This window comes from Pavona decussata, unplaced genomic scaffold (genome assembly GCF_977016875.1).
Source record: "Pavona decussata unplaced genomic scaffold, jaPavDecu1.1 SCAFFOLD_214, whole genome shotgun sequence".
Taxonomy (NCBI): Eukaryota; Metazoa; Cnidaria; class Anthozoa; order Scleractinia; family Agariciidae; genus Pavona; species Pavona decussata.
The window spans coordinates 3,001,390-3,010,000 of NW_028145619.1; the positions used below are offsets into that span (position 1 = coordinate 3,001,390).

Below are 8,611 nucleotides of genomic sequence, written 5' to 3' on the forward strand. Positions count from 1 at the left end.
CAACGAGATTGACATTTTAATATGTAAATTCATACACATAGTATAACGTATTAGAATCAATGGTACTCAATTGGTAAGCAATTTTCCTAGTTTGACAGTATAAAGCCAGGAATTTTTTCTTACATTTCAGTATTTACTATTTTAAGACTAATTTATTGTATGTTTCCCGTGCAAGTGTTTTGAATTTTATCTTTCAGTTAAATGAGTCTTTTTTGTCTTTTTTGGAAAGATTTATAGAGAATTGTTCAAGATTCCATTCAAATGCCAGACAGTACAAAAGAGGAGTTTGAATGTTCATTTCATTCTGTGAAAGACTGCTCACATTATTGATATAGATTGACTGCAAGTGTAATTTGACAACATAATATTGATAGCAGAACTTTGACATTACATTGTGACAGAAAATGAAATACTAAATGTTAAGGAGTCTGTGCACACAATTTTGTATTTATTTAGTTACATACCCACTGCTTAAAGGCATCCTGACGAATTGGAGGCATGGGTTCCTTCATTTCAGGCACCCCAAGTACTATCTGTTGTGCGCACAACTCAAATTTACTTTAGGAGGGCGTATCCCTCCCAGTTGCTGCCTGGAGAATAATGAGTGATGACTTGATAACGTCATTCCTTTCTTTCTCCTACATTCCTTAACACTTGATGGCACCACCAAATTGAGTTTTTGAGCTAGCGATAGAATATCACCATTTTCCTCAGTAATGGCAACGGAGGAGGCCTCCAGAGATGCCGCATGTGGACTTGCATTTTCCTGAGATTTTAAGAAATTAAAAATAAAGCATTACAGTAGAACCCCGCCTTATGACCACTTCGTTAATACAACCACCTCATTACCATGATCACTTTATCATGCCCCAAAATAATTGGAATGTTAGTCATTTCCATAGTTTTACAACTTCATTAATCAGACCATCCCATTGGTACAAACACATTATCACCACCCAAATGTGGTCCGATAACGGAGTTCCACTGTACTAAGTCATTTTAGTGCATGGAAAGTATGCAAATAATAGAGCTGAGTATATCACCAATATTCTGCTTTTTTTTTTTGTCTCCCTTAAACCATGTACATAAACATTTTGGTACTATACATCAATAGTAATAAGAATTAATTATTATAATCATTATTATTGTTGTTTTTTTTGTTTTCTTATTATCATTGTGGAGTTTAAAAATCATGAAGTTTCCGCAGAAACTTACTACCTGGCTTAATCCCCTTTTCCTTTTCTGAATTAGCCGCATGGGTGGAGTGGGCATTTAGGTGGGGCTGCAACGCTAAAGGATTAAGGTAAACCATGTAATGTTGGAGCCAACAGGCCAGGTTAATGACAAAATTTAAAATAAAATGTCTGGTAAAATGAATTAATCGGCATATTGCTTTAATAACAATCTTTGATGGCACGTACCTTTCTACTGTCACTGTGAGTTTCATCTAGTGGTGAACTCACTGGGGTAGAAGATATACTAGCCTGCAAATAACAAGGAAAGTTTGAAGTTAGCATAAAAGCATTATGGCAATCAAGATTTATAGTTAACCTTCTTCATGAGATTCCAGAGTTCCTTACTGATTACCCTTAAAGTTGATTGACAGTTTATAAGGGTACCTCATCTTCAGTTCCGGTAGCCTCAGGTGGACTTCTTTCTGGTGGAATTGAGCTGTAGGTATCTTATTCAGCCTACACAATAATCGTATCCCCTGACATCTAGTTGCATCTAAGTTACCAAAGAGAGACATTAGCTCAGCAGTGTCAATGGGTACAAACATTGCCTGGTTTTGAACGATTTAACATGCGTGGATGCACAAACTGAACTCAATGATCCGTTCAGAACACTCTTGGTCACATTCTACAATGAAAGCCTTGGATATATCACTTCATGCCTCATCTCTCTGTGGTATTGACACATTTATTAAAGTTACCCTTTCCTGTTTGTTAATCTAATCGTACTACGTACAAATATCAAACTTGTGAATTACCATATCCATTCGCATTGGGCAGAACAATTTACATACACGTAAAGGACCAGGCAAAACCATTAAACTAACTTCATTCGCATTGGTTAGTTCAAATCATTTTGATCTGTATATACATGTAGGACCAGACAGAACCGTTAAACTTATTTCTGATAAATGGATGTCGAAATGATGTGCTATATACAAGCTTTGAAATTTTCCTGTAAAGTGTTATTCTCGGGAAAGGGTCATGATCACCTGATCAACTTTTCTCCCTCTCAAATATGGCTAAAGTTTGGCCTAACTTTAGTACCAAAATAGACACTTAAAAATCAAATCACTTAAAATCAAAACAATGCTCAACACCCTTTTCTAAAAGCTGACAAGTGTAGCATGCACTTAAACTTACCAAAGACTGGGCCCATTCTCGGATTTTTCTCCGGTGCATAAAAAGTGGCAGGATGTCTTTGAGATCCCTGTCAGATAGTGATCTAAAATTTGGCCCATCAATGTCATTTTCTAAATGGAATGGATAATGAAATGACTTGCAAGTAATTGGAGGGGATTTGGGTCATCAGTTCAAAGTTTTGGTTGGAACTGTTTGTCTACGTGGTGCTTTTTAGGCTGTCGTGGCTGATACACCAGCTAGTCAGTTGCCAGGTGCATTCAAAGAATCTGTTGATGAGGCCAAAAGAAAGTGCCGCCATTGCATGGCAGATTTGGAAGCCATGCAACATATGTTTACAAAAGATGTATTCGATTTGCGTAACAAGGGGCTGCATGAGTACCATCTAAACCAGTGAAAGGAGCACCCATCCTTGTGGGAACATTACTCTAAGGAGTACGAAGTTGTCAGAAGAAGTGTACTTCTCGATGCTCCATATTTCGACGTTACATGCCAGCTACCACAAGATAATGCACGTCATCTTGGAAGGAGCGCTATCCAGAACTATCGAGTCAAATTTTGTAATGTGGCCCACCAGTTTGAGCATGGGCAGTTATGGCATGAAGTACAAGTGGTGTCATGAATTAGGAGGTTGTCCTGTCGTTGTCGGCTTTCTCAGCTGGCACAGCGACACTTAGCACATCTCTTCCTTTGTCCCACTTTAGCCCGAGTATCGCTCACGATATCAGGACGCTTCTCGCTCCATGTGTCCAAGTGTTGATCAATTACTCCCGCTAACAGGAAAAGTGAAGGGGCCAATCCGAACAGCGCTCTTGTATAACGCAGTGTCTCGACTTCTTTCTTCTCTATGTCCTTCAACCAGTGAAACCTGAGCGCATCCCTTTCTTCAGATTTGATTCAAACTTGTAAGAAGGCCTTCTTGATGTCTCCAGTAACAGCAACTGGGTTGAATCGTCCACGAACTAACACGCTCCAAAGTTTGTTCCGCAGTGGTGGACCGGTGTTCAGGCATTCATTAAAAAGATGGCGTGCCGTTCCAGGCCCGTGCGGAGGCATCGTATACAATTCTCAGCTTCGTGCTTTCTGCTGTCTCATGCACGACGCCCTTGTGCGAAATATAGAACTCTCTTCCTTCAACAGTGTTTGGGGCACGCTCAACTATCCCTAGTGCTAACTGCTCCTGGATCACTGCTTTGTAATCGTTGAGGGTGTTGGTCTTTTCCAGTTTACGTACAAGGCTAGCCAGTCTGCGTAGGCTCCCGTCTTTGTTAGTTGGCAAGGGAGGGTGGTCTCCTTTCCATGGAAGACCGGTTTCGTACCACCCTTCACTCCTTTGAGGCTGCTCCTTGAATTCATCATAAACCACGCTCTGATCCCCTGAAAGTGAGTATGCCAACCCGAGAACATCCAGTTTGCAGAAATCTTCATAGTCAACTCTTGACGTTTGTGTGAGGAGCATACTGGTAGTGTCAACTTCTTTGCCAGGCGAGGTGATGGTCCACCCCAACTTAGTGTAATTCGCTACGGGATCTCATTGTCCTCCTACTCGCTGAGGTGCGGTAGTACTGATTCTGGGGCACTCACTGTTCCCTAGGATGAGGTGCACGGGTAGGCGGGGTCTCTCATCGTTGTCATCCATTGACACGCCCTTAAGGTGAGGGTGTTTCTCTACGAGCTTCTTGTACCGAGGGTTGTCTATCAGCATGAGGTGAGGTTTCTCTACTTTAGTGACTCCTGCTTCTATCTCAAAGTTTCCCTTCACTGAGTTAAGTTTGATGCAATAGACTTCCATCACTCGACTGGTCGCGCCCAGCATCATCTCAATCATGCGCAGCCCAGAATGATGCGGTTTCGCTCTAATTCTATCGAGAAGTGCAGCTGAAGCGTAAGAACTTCCTGCTCCTGAATCTAAAAGTGCACAACATTAATTTAATTCCTGCGACTTCCACAACAACCACTGGGTACACAACAGGACCATCGCTGATTTGCGTAGCTGTCATGGAGTTGTCTGTGTTTCCTCTGTCACAGATGGAGGTGTGATGTCTTCTTTTGCAAAACAAACACGTTTTCTTGCTTCTGCATTCCGACGCCCTGTGATCATCACCGGCACAGTTAAAGCAGAGGCGCTTTCTCAGAAAGATCTTTCTTCTCTTGTTTGGATCAGGAACTTTGGTGCATTAGTGTGGCTTGTGATCAGTGCTGTCGCAATAAACACATCCACGATCACGAGGAGGGCACGCGTCATCTAATTGGTCGTTGAAAGCATTGGAGTCACGCCAGGGCTTGTCACTTGAACTCATTGTACACACAGGATTTCGTTCTGTCCATCCTTGCAAAGCGTAAACAAACTTTGGGAAATCCCACTCTTGCCAGTTTTTGTCCATTTGGACCAAATCGCCTCGAATCCCTGGTAGTTTGTCGATTGACATGCGAACATAACCGTTAACTTCTCTTAGTTTGCCCAGTGTCTCGAGAGCTTGAACATCGAAGGAGAGCGCTTCATAAATTTGATTGATTTTCGCTGGGTTTGCGCCGCCGATTACTGGTAATCCCATTATATTCTGGACGTATCCATTCACTATCTCTGACATATTCCCATACTTGTTCTTAAGAATGTTCTTGGCCCGTTCGTACCCCTCGCTTGAGAATGGGAGACCATCTATTCCTGCTCTTACTTTAGGCTCTAGCAGATCCTTAAGATAAGAGAATTTCGTCGCCGCTGCCATGTTGCTGCATTTATCGATTTCTGCTTCGTAAATGTTCCAAAAACGGAGCCAATCTGTATGAGTACCGTTGAACCTAGTGATAATTAGCTTAGGTAATTTCATGCGCACTCCCTCGCTAGGAGCGGGGCTGGCTTTAGCTTCGCTCTCTGTTGTGTAATTCTTCTTTGCTTCTTCAATTTTCTGTTCATACTCCAGTTTTTGTTCTAGTTGCGCGCGCTCAAATCGCAGCTGCTCTTAATCTTGCTCTCGCTCTCTTGTGTTTTAGGTTTTAGTGTCTTGCTCTAATTTTAAGCTAGCCCAAGCGCTCATTAATATTAGTTACGCGAGTTTTTTTTTTTTTGTTCTAAAGTTTGGCAGATTCGGGCTCCCAAATATTTATATCCCTGTTGAAAACAAAAATTGCTCTTTCAGAGTATCTAGTCAAAGTTTTAAAGAATACTATCTATAATGAATTGGGAGACATTTGAACAAATAAAGAAGTCAACCCACGGAAAGGGTAGGATAATGGTGGTAAAGGGGCAGTGCTTAATTCATCGACACCCTCGACTAAGAATTCGTGGATATTATAGAATACTTACAACCGGTTTATCTGCTTTTCCTTACAACCACAGTAGTGGTCTCCCGATGGAACTTTTCTGATTCCCACACACTCGAAATGGAACCATTTTTTGCAAGTTTCACAGAATATCCACATTTTCCTTCTTAATTTTTTTCTGGAAGGCACCTTCTGACAGAGAAAAGCGTCACACTTTTCCCCCTCCTGCTAGCCTTTATCTTCGCTATCTTCTGTTTGTTTCCTTTTCCTTTTTTCTCTTCTGGGGGGACCGGTTGATGTGGACGTAATACCTGGTGCGTTAGAAGCTGAAGTTGCGGAAGTAGATGTGTTGGTTGTTGTAACAGAGGAGGTGGTTCTGGGTGCTCTGGGGACTGGAGTTGTGGAAGTAGAAGTGTTGGGAGTTGTAACAGAGGAGGTGGTTCTGGGTGCTATGGAAGTTGATGTTGTGGAAGAAGATGGGTTGAAAGTTGTAGTAGGGGAGGTAGTTCTGGGTGCTATGGAGCTTGTTGTTGCGGAAGTGGACGTATTTGATGCTTTAGCAGACGATAAGATCGATGTTGGGGTAGCTTCTTCATTACGATTTGTTTGTTTCTGTATTCCTTTTTACTTACTGGATTGACCGACAAATGGGGAAGTGGTGCCTGGTGCTGTAGAGGATGAAGTTTTGAAAGTAGATTTGCCGGATGCTGTAGCAGAGGAGAAGGTGATACCTGGTGCTGTGGATGCGTTTGAAGCTAAAGGAGATCAACAGGTTGATGTTAGGATAGTGGAGGTAATTAATGGTGCACCAGCAAGGATAGCAGTGGTTGATGTTGTAGCAGTTATGGAGGTTGATGCCACGTTAGAAGATGGGTGAGATCCAATAGGGACGGTCAACATTGATCTGTAGATGCTGATGTTGTTGCGCGGGATATGGAAGTTGGTGATTCGTTATTAGGGGTGATTAATGATACTTCAGTAGATATGGTGCCTATTAGAGCAACAGATGTTGTGGTTGTTGCTGTTGAATCAGAGGTGGATGGTAAAGTACTGGTAACAGGAGTGGTGGTCGTGGTGGTGTTCGTAGTTGATGACATGGAGTTGGTGATCGCTGGTTGCGACAAGGCTGGATTGTTCAGCCTAAAAATAATTTCATCTTTCAACGACATTATTTTATGCAAACTTCCCACACCATAACTAGATGGATGTTTGAAAGGAATCGTTCCAATATTTAAGACAGCCAAGGAAAGTTTCTGCTCCCTGATATCTTTGTATGGGACTCTGGTGTCCATCTTACCACAGGCTTGGGCTGGAAAACACAAACCTCATAATTATAGAGTAAGCATTGATTCATTTTTGCTTAGAAAAATGCCATTTTTTTTTGTTTCATACTATTGCAAAATAAGTTTATTCGAGACAAGAAATTACACCAAAGTAGGGGAAAGTAATTTAAAAAAAGTACGTACAGTACATTATTGTAAGAGTGTTTTTGTATTTTCAGTTTTACTAAGTTGGCAGTATATATTATTCAGTTTCCTGTAGGTATTTGTACTGGAAAGCATGACTATTGTTACATAATATTGACCAAAAACTATTTATATCCAAAAAATAAGGAAACATAAAGTAGGCCCCTTAACAGAATAGGCAATTTTACACTATATATAAAAAGCACACAATTGAGCTTATTAGATGAAATGATTTTCCTCAAAACAAATAACCTACTCTATTTTCTGTTCCACTTTTTTTAGAGTTCTCTTAATCTGCTCCCCTTTTGTTATTACTTCTTCCAAAAGAGCTCTTCCATTATATTCTAACCGTTCCTCTTCCGACAGCTGCTGCTTGCACATTAAGGCGAAGAAAGCATTCCTCTCAACGAAAGTCATCTCTTTACCAGCCTCTGTTAAAGGGAATAAAAGATGCTGGCAAATAAGGTCAAATATTCGATATTAAAAAATTATCAAACAATACATACGGCAAAGGCATTTTATGCGATCCCTATTTATATTAAGTAAGAAATACTTGCAAAATAGTGTGAAGCAGATATAAGTTTACCCCCAGTGTTAGTGTGACACTGTCCTACTTTAGGAGGTCTCTATTTCTTAATAAGTTACTATTTTACTGGTTCTTAGTTATGAATGAAAGGTCTCCTTTTCACAAACTATTAATAAGGCATTACAAGTATGAAATTGTCTGCAACATTTTAAACAAACACAGACATAAAAGAATCAAAAGCAAACCAACCATCAATAGCAGAAGTCTCTTTGCAGAAAAGGTTGTATCAATTCACCTGTGACTTGTTTACTCTAAAGAACAATTAAGTACGCTTTCAAAATTATCAGACGTAACTTTGTCGTATATATTGAAATTGACACAAGCAAACGTGAAATTTGAAATATTGTATTCTAACAAAAATTAAATGCATGAACTAGGGGGATAGCACTTACTGCATATTCTCGGATGTAGACATAGAAGACATATTGTTACAGTAAAAGGCAAGGCTAAAGGCACTCGCGAGACGAAAAGTTTAAGACCTAGCGCTATTCTTTAAAAGAGGGTTAACGTCGTTTTAGTGATTACGCAAGAGGCCTTTTTATTTTGGTGATGTGGTATTTGGTGACCTGTATTGTGCAAACGATTGTTTTAAACTGGTAGGATTATGAAATGGAGATCCGGTTGAAATATACACACATTCAGTTGCCATTATAATTCAGTCATTTGAAACGTACGGCGTGATGTTTTAGGTCGGCAATAAAATCACTATTTTTTAGTGTACAAGACGGCACGATCAACTATAATCCTGTTTCATGATTACGATCAATTTTGTTCCCAATAGAATAGAAATTCCTTAGTCCCACGTATTAAAACTGCCCGTCTAGGCCCATAGCAGCTGAAAAAGTTTAATGGCAAGTATATAATCAAATTTAATACCCATAACTTGAACTAAACTTCATTTAAGGCAAAGTTTAAATTTCTTCCTC

General features: G+C 40.3%; 1 pseudogene; it reads right to left on the bottom strand.

The window, feature by feature from the left end:
- Window positions 1-529: 529 nt before the first annotated feature.
- LOC146460304 (uncharacterized) lies at window positions 530-5,792 on the bottom strand (annotated as a pseudogene).
- Window positions 5,793-8,611: the final 2,819 nt, after the last annotated feature.